The sequence below is a fragment of the Triticum dicoccoides genome, chromosome 6B (genome assembly GCF_002162155.2).
Source record: "Triticum dicoccoides isolate Atlit2015 ecotype Zavitan chromosome 6B, WEW_v2.0, whole genome shotgun sequence".
Classification (NCBI taxonomy): Eukaryota; Viridiplantae; Streptophyta; class Magnoliopsida; order Poales; family Poaceae; genus Triticum; species Triticum dicoccoides.
This window is the reverse complement of record NC_041391.1, coordinates 195395408-195404528: the sequence shown is the minus strand read 5'-3', so window position 1 is coordinate 195404528 and position 9121 is coordinate 195395408.

Genomic DNA, 9121 nt, shown 5'->3' with positions numbered 1-9121 from the left:
TAAAGCAAGAATTGTCGCAAAAGGTTTTCGACAGGTTCAATGTGTTGACTACGATGAGAGTTTTTCACTCGTATCTATGCTTATGTCTGTCTGAATCATGTTAGCAATTGCCGCATTTTATGAAATCTGGCAAATGGATAAACAAAACTGCATTCCTTAATGGTTTTTTTAAAGAAGAGTTGTATATGATGCAACCAGAAAGTTTTTGTCAATCCTAAAGGTGCTAACAAATTGTGCAAGCTCCAGCGATCCATCTATGGACTGGTGCAAGCATCTCGGAGTTGGAATATATGCTTTGATGAGTTAATCAAAGCATATGGTTTTATACAGACTTTTGAAGAAATCTGTATCTACAAGAAAGTGAGTGGGAGCTCTGTAGCATTTCTAATATTATATGTGGATGACATATTGTTAATTGGAAATGATATGGAAATTCTGGATAGCATGAAAGGATACTTGAATAAGAGTTTTTCAAAGCAAGACCTCGGTGAAGCTGCTTACACATTGAGCATCAAGATCTATATAGATAGATCAAGACGCTTGATAAGATTTTTCAATGAGTACATACCTTGATAAATTTTTGAAATAGTTCAAAATGGAACAGTCAAAAAAGGAGTTCTTGCCTGTGTTACAATGTGTGAAGTTGAGTAAGACTCAAGACCCGACCATTGCAGAAAATAGAAAGAGAATGAAAAGTCATTCCCTATGCCTCAGTCATAGGTTCTATAAAGTATGCTATGCTGTGAACCAGACCTATTGTATACCTTGCTCTTTTTTGGCAAAGGAATACAATTTTGATCTAATAAGTAGATCACTGGACATGGGTCAAGAATATCCTTAGTGAGGACTAAGGAGATGCTCGATTATGGAGGTGATAAAAGAGCCCATCGTAAAAGTTACAACGATGCAAGCTTTTACACCAATCCAGATGACTCTAAGTCTCAATCTGGATACATATTGAAAGTGGGAGCAATTATCTAGAGTAGCTCCGTGCAGAGCATTGTGGACATAGAATATTTGTGAAATACATACGGCTCTGAATATGACAGACCCGTTGACTAAGCTTCTCTCACGAGCAAAACATGATCATACCTTAGTACTCTTTTGGGTGTTAATCACATAGCGATGTGAACTAGATTATTGACTCTAGTAAACCCTTTGGGTGTTGATCACATGATGATGTGAACTATGGGTATTAATCACATGCAGATGTGAATATTGGTGTTAAATCACATAGCGATGTGAACTAGATTATTGACTCTAGTGCAAGTGGGAGACTGGAGGAAATATGCCCTAGAGGCAATAATAAAGTTATTATTTATTTCCTTATTTCATGATAAATGTTTATTATTCATGCTAGAATTGTATTATCCGGAAACATGATACATGTGTGAATACATAGACAAACATATAGTCACTAGTATGCCTCTACTTGACTAGCTCATTAATCAAAGATGGTTATGTTTCCTACCATAGACATGTGTTGTCATTTGATTAATGGGATCACATCATTAGGAGAATGATGTGATTGACATGACCCATTCCGTTAGCCTAGCACTTGATCGTTTAGTATGTTGCTATTGCTTTCTTCATGACTTATACATGTTCCTGTAACTATGAGATTATGCAACTCCCGTTTACCGGAGGAACACTTTGGGTGCTACCAAACGTCACAACGTAACTAGGTGATTATAAAGGAGTACTACAGGTGTCTCCAAAGGTACATGTTGGGTTGGCGTATTTCGAGATTAGGTTTTGTCACTCCGATTGTCGGAGAGGTATCTCTGGGCCCTCTCAGTAATGCACATCACTATAAGCCTTGCAAGCAATGTGACTAATGAGTTAGTTGCGGGATGATGCATTATGTAACGAGTAAAGAGACTTGCCGGTAACGAGATTGAACTAGGTATTGGATACCGACGATCGAATCTCGGGCAAGTAACATACCGATCACAAAGGGAACAAAGTATGTTGTTATGTGGTTTGACCGATAAAGATCTTCGTAGAATATGTAGGAGCCAATATGGGCATCCAGGTTCCGCTATTGGTTATTGACCAAGAATAGTTCTAGGTCATGTCTACATAGTTCTTAAACCCGTAGGGTCCGCACGCTTAAGGTTTCGATGACAGTTATATTATGAGTTTATGAGTTTTGATGTACCGAAGGAGTTTGGAGTCCCGGATGAGATCGGGGGACATGACGAGGAGTCTCAAAATGGTCGAGACGTAAAGATCGATATATTGGACGACTATATTCGGAGTTCGGAAAGGTTCCGAGTGATTCGGATATTTTTCGGAGTACCGGAGAGTTACGGGAATTCGCTGGGGAGTATATGGGCCTTATTGGGCCATACGGGAATAGAGGAGAGGGGCCAAAAGGAAGGAGGCCTGCGCCCCCCTCTGGTCCGAATTGGACAAGGGGCGCAGCCCCCCTTTCCTTCTTCCTCTCCCCCTCTTTCCCCTTCTCCTACTCCAAACAAGGGAGGTGGAATCCTACTAGGACTAGGGAGTCCTAGTAGGACTCCACACTTGGCGCGCCCCCTCCTAGGGCCGGCCTCCTCCCCCCTTGCTCCTTTGTATACGGGGGCAGGGGGCACCCCATGACACACAAGTTGATCTACGGATCGTTCCTTAGCCGTGTGCGGTGCCCCCTCCACCATATTCCACCTCGGTCAAATCGTCGCGGAGTTTAGGCGAAGCCCTGCGCCGGTAGAACATCATCATCATCACCATGCCGTCGTGCTGACGGAACTCATCCCCGACGCTTTGCTGGATCGGAGCCCGGGGATCGTCATCGAGCTGAACGTGTGCTGAACTCGGAGGTGTCGTACGTTCGGTACTTGGATCGGTCGGATCGTGAAGACGTAGGACTACATCAACCGCGTTGTCATAACACTTCCGCTTACGGTCTACGAGGGTACGTGGACAATACTCTCCCCTCTCATTGCTATGCCATCACCATGATCTTGCGTGTGCGTAAGAAATTTTTTGAAATTACTATGTTCCCCAACATAATATTGATGTTAATGTGATAATAGGTTGACTCCGTTCATATAGTACTGGTGACGGATATTTATTGGAACTATTTTGATGCTTAATTGCATTCGCAAGCACATCCATATTGGAGCTAAGGTAAAAAATGACACTATAATTTTGTTAATATTTTTTGTATTGATGTACTATTGTGAATAATGTGCATGCCGCTGCAAATATTATTATTTGTAGATAAATGATTGTTATCGTATGATGTGAAAAAATTATATAAAGCCGAAAGAAATTAAATGTTTTACTCATATGATATTAAAATGTTATTATTGTACTATTATGTTTACTGGTTGTTTGGATAGCGAGTAATTACAGTGGGTTTTGTCATAACCTGTTGTAAGAAAAATAGTTTTTACTAATAGTCATATTTTCAAAAGCTCAGTTTTTGCATGTTATGAGAATCAATTTAGGATATTTTTGGGGTAGTTAGAGAAAAGCAAAGAGAGTTTTAGTTTGTGACGCTAGTAGACAAGTTTGAGGAAAAAAATCTCTAAATACCCGTTAACCAAACAACCCCGAAAAGTCTAAGCAAATGGTTCTAAAAACAAAATAAATATTTGTAACGAAAATATGATTATTATTTTAGTCGTATGATATGTAAATGTTGTCATCGTACTACTACTAAATGTTCAGTTACTAATTGTTTGAAATGTAAACATGTATTTTGGTTAGGTACTATGGAAAATTTATTAGTGTACTATGGAAACGTCTTACAGGACGGTCCTTTCGGGGTGGATGTGTCCTTGTGCGAGTCGACTACAGTTGTAGTTAGAGACATGGTGAACGTGGGTTACGCAGCTGTCAGAAGGTGCATCCGAGCGGTGTTTGGCCCAGGGATGCAGGGAAAAAATGACAATGGAGGCCTTCGTCGCTGACGGAGCAAAAGATGGGACAGCTTCCCGTTGGGGTTTGTGGCCTGTCACAGGTGATCAGTCGTGGGGGTCGTACATGAGGTTTGCAAGCAATCCCAATAACCCAGTGTTTGGTCAGCCGATGGTGTATGTGGAGTTCATTTCAGTCACTGATGTTGCCGGATGTAGTAGCAGGGGCGGTGAGTGAAGGAAATATGCCCTAGAGGCAATAATAAAGTTATTATTTATTTCCTTATATTATGATAAATGTTTATTATTCATGCTAGAATTGTATTAACCGGAAACATAATACATGTGTGAATACATAGACAAACATAGTGTCACTAGTATGCCTCTACTTGACTAGCTCGTTTATCAAAGATGGTTATGTTTCCTAACCATAGACAAAAGAGTTGTCATTTGATTAACGGGATCACATCATTAGGAGAATGATGTGATTGACTTGACCCATTCCGTTAGCCTAGCACTTGATCATTTAGTATGTTGTTATTGCTTTCTTCATGACTTATACATGTTCCTGTAACTATGAGATTATGCAACTCCCGTTTATCGGAGGAACACTTTGGGTGCTACCAAACGTCACAACGTAACTGGGTGATTATAAAGGAGTACTACATGTGTCTCCAAAGGTACATGTTGGGTTGGCGTATTTCGAGATTAGGTTTTGTCACTCCGATTGTCGGAGAGGTATCTCTGGGCCCTCTCGGTAATGCACATCACTATAAGCTTTGCAAGCAATGTAGCTAATGAGTTAGTTACGGAATGATGCATTACGTAATGAGTAAAGAGACTTGCCGATAACGAGATTGAACTAGGTATTGGATACCGACGATCGAATCTCGGGCAAGTAACATACCGATGACAAAGGAAACAAAGTATGTTGTTATGCGGTTTGACCGATAAAGATCTTCGTAGAATATGTAGGAGCCAATATGGGCATCCAGGTTCCGCTATTGGTTATTGACCAATATTAGTTCTAGGTCATGTCTACATAGTTCTCGAACCCGTAGGGTCCGCACGCTTAAGGTTTCGATTACAGTTATATTATGAGTTTATGAGTTTTGATGTACCGAAGGAGTTCGGAGTCCCGGATGAGATCGGGGACATGACGAGGAGTCTCGAAATGGTCGAGACGTAAAGATCGATATATTGGACAACTATATTCGGAGTTCGGAAAGGTTCCGAGTGATTCGGATATTTTTCGGAGTACCGGAGAGTTACGGGAATTCGCCGGGGAGTATATGGGCCTTATTGGGCCATACGGGAATTGAGGAGAGAGGCCGAAAGGAAGGAGGAGCGCAGCCCCCCTCTGGTCCGAATTGGACAAGGGGTGCAGCCCCTCTTTCCTTCCTCCTCTCCCCCTCTTTCCCCCTTCTCCTACTCCAACAAGGAAGGAGGGAGTCCTACTCCCGGTGGGAGTAGGACTCCCCTTGGCGTGCCTCTCCCTGGCCGGCCGCCTCCTCCCCTTGCTCCTTTATATATGGGGGCAGGGGGGCACCCCATAGACACACAAGTTGATCTACGGATCGTTCCTTAGCCGTGTGCGGTGCCCCCTTCCACCATATTCCACCTCGGTCATATCATCGTGGAGTTTAGGCGAAGCCCTGCGCCGTTAGAGCATCATCATCGTCACGACGCCGTCGTGCTGACGGAACTCATCCCCGAAGCTTTGCTGGATCGGAGCCCGGGGATCGTCATCGAGCTGAATGTGTGCTGAACTCGGAGGTGCCGTACGTTCGGTACTTGGATCGGTCGGATCGTGAAGACGTACGACTACATCAACCGCGTTGTCATAACGCTTCCGCTTACGGTCTACGAGGATACGTGGACAACACTCTTCCCTCTCGTTGCTATGCCATCACCATGATCTTGCGTGTGCGTAGGAAATTTTTGAAATTACTACGTTCCCCAATAGTGGTATCAGAGCCAGGTTTTATGCATAGATGTCATATGCACGAGTAGAACACAAGTGAGTTGTGGGCGATACAAGTCATACTGCTTACCAGCATGTCATACTTTGGTTCGGCGGTATTGTGAGATGAAGCGGCCCGGACCGACATTACGCGTACGCTTACGCGAGACTGGTTTCACCGTTACGAGCACTCATGCTTAAAGGTGGCTGGCGGGTGTCTGTCTCTCTCACTTTAGCTGAATCGAGTGTGGCTACGCCCGGTCCTTGCGAAGGTTAAAACAGCACTAAATTAACGAACTATCGTTGTGGTTTTGATGCGTAGGTAAGACCGGTTCTTGCTAAGCCCATAACAGCCACGTAAAATTTGCAACAACAAAGTAAAGGACGTCTAACTTGTTTTTGCAGGGCATGTTGTGATGTGATATGGTCAAGACGTGATGAGATATAAGTTGTTGTATGAGATGATCATGTTTTGTTGAAGTTATCGGCAACTGGCAGAAGCCCTATGGTTGTCTCTTTGTTGCATAAGATGCAAGTGCCAAATAATTGCTTTACTTTATCGCTATGCAATAGCAATAGTTGCAAGAGCAATAGTTGGCGAGACGACCATGTGACGACACATTGATATAGATCAAGATGATGAAGATCATGGTGTCGTGCCGGTAATGATAGAGATCATGACAGTACTTTGGAGATGGAGATCAAAAGGCGCAAGATGATCATGGCCATATCATGTCACATATTTTGATTGCATATGATGTTTATCTGTTATACATCTTATTCTGTTTTGTTTGACGGTAGCATTTTAAGATGATCTCTCACTAATTATCAAGAAGTGTTCTCCCTGAGTATGCACTGTTGCGAAAGTTCTTCGTGCTGAGACACCACGTGATGATCGGGTGTGATAGGCTCTACGTTCAAATACAACGGGTGCAAAACAGTTGCACACGCGGAATACTCAGGTTAAACTTGACGAGCCTAGCATATACAGATATGGCCTCGGAACACGGAGACCGAAAGGTCGAGCGTGAATCATATAGTAGATATGATCAACATATTGATGTTCACCATTGAAACTACTCCATCTCACGTGACGATCGGACATGGTGTAGTTGATATGGATCACGTAATCACTTAGAGGATTAGAGGGATGTCTATCTAAGTGGGAGTTCTTAAGTAATATGATCAATTGAACTTAAATTTATCATGAACTTAGTCCTGGTAGTATTTTGCAAATTATGTTGTAGATTAATAGCTTGCGTTGTTGCTTTCATATGTTTATTTTGATATGTTCCTAGAGAAAATTGTGTTGAAAGATGTTAGTATCAATGATGCGGATTGGATCCGTTATCTGAGGTTTATCCTCATTGCTGCACAGAAGAATTATGTCCTTAATGCACCGCTAGGTGACAGACCTATTGCAGGAGTAGACGCAGACGTTATGAACATTTGGCTAGCTCAATATGATGACTACTTGATAGTTTAGTGCACCATGCTTAACGGCTTAGAATCGGGACTTCAAAGATGTTTTGAACGTCATGGACCATATGAGATGTTCCAGGAATTGAAGTTAATATTTCAAGCAAATACCCGAGTTAAGAGATATGAAGTCTCCAACAAGTTCTATAGCTAAAAGATGGAGGAGAATCGCTCAACTAGTAAGCATGTGCTCAGATTGTCTGGGTACTTCAATCACTTGAATCAAGTGGGAGTTAATCTTCCAGATAAGATAGTGATTGACAGAATTCTCTAGTCACCATCACTAAGTTACTAGAACTTCGTGATGAACTATAGTATGCAAGGGATGACGAAAACAATTCCCGAGCTCTTCGTGATGTTGAAATCGATGAAGGTAGAAATCAAGAAAGAGCATCAAGTGTTGATGATTGACAAGACCACTAGTTTCAAGAAAAGGGCAAAGGGAAAGAAAGGGAAACTTCAAGTAGAATGGCAAACGAGTTGTCACTCCCGTGAAGAAGCCCAAAGCTGGACCTAAGCCTGAAACTGAGTGCTTCTACTGCAAAGGAAATGGTCACTGGAAGTGGAACTACTCCAAATATTTGGTGGATAAGAAGGATGGCAAAGTGAACAAGGGTATATTTAATATACAGGTTATTGATGTGTGCCTTACTAGTGTTTATAGTAGCCCCTGAGTATTTGATACTTGTTCGGTTACTAAGATTAGTAACTCTAAACAGGAGTTACAGAATAAACAGAGACTAGTTGAAGGGGAAGTGACGATGAGTGTTGGAAGTAGTTCCAAGATTGATATGATCATCATCGTACACTCTCTATACTTTCGGGATTAGTGTTAAACCTAAATAAATGTTATTTGGCATTTGCGTTGAGCATGAACATGATTTGATCGTGTTTATTGCGATACGGTTATTCATTTAAAGTTATAGAATAATTGTTATTCTGTTTACATGAATAAGACCTTCAATGGTTATACACCCAATGAAAATAGTTTGTTGGATCTCAATCATAGTGATACACATATTCATAATATTGATGCCAAAAGATGCAAAGTTAATAATGATAGTGCAACTTATTTGTGGCACTGCCGTTTGGGTCATATCGGAGTAAAGCGCATGAAGAAACTCCATAAAGATGGATTTTCGAAATCACTTGGTTATGAATCATTTGATGCTTGCGAACCGTGCCTTTTGGGCAAGATGACTAAAACTCCGTTCTCCGGAACAATGGAACGAGCTAGTGACTTATTGGAAATAATACATACCAATGTATGCGGTCCAATGAGTGTTGATGCTCGTGGCGGGTATCGTTATTTTCTGGTCTTCACAAAATGAATTGAGCAGATATGAGTATATCTACTTAATGAAGCACAAGTCTGAAACATTTGAAAAGTTCAAAGAATTTCAGAGTGAAGTGGAGAATCATCGTAACAAGAAAATTAAGTTTCTGCAATTTGATCGCGGACACAAATATTTGAGTTACGAGTTTGGTCTTCAATTAAAACAATGTGGAATAGTTTCACAAACTCATGCCACCTGGAACACCACAGCTTAATGGTGTGTCCGAACGTCGTAACCGCACTTTATTGGATATGGTGCGATCTATGATGTCTCTTACTGATTTACCATTATCGTTTTGGGGTTATGCATTAGAGACAGCTGCATTCACGTTAAAAGGGCACCATCTAAATCCGTTGAGACGACACCGTATGAACTATGGTTTAGCAGTAAACCTAAGCTGTCGTTTCTTAAAGTTTGGAGTTGTGATGCTTATATGAAAAAGGTTTTCAACCTGATAAGCTCGAACCCAAATCGGA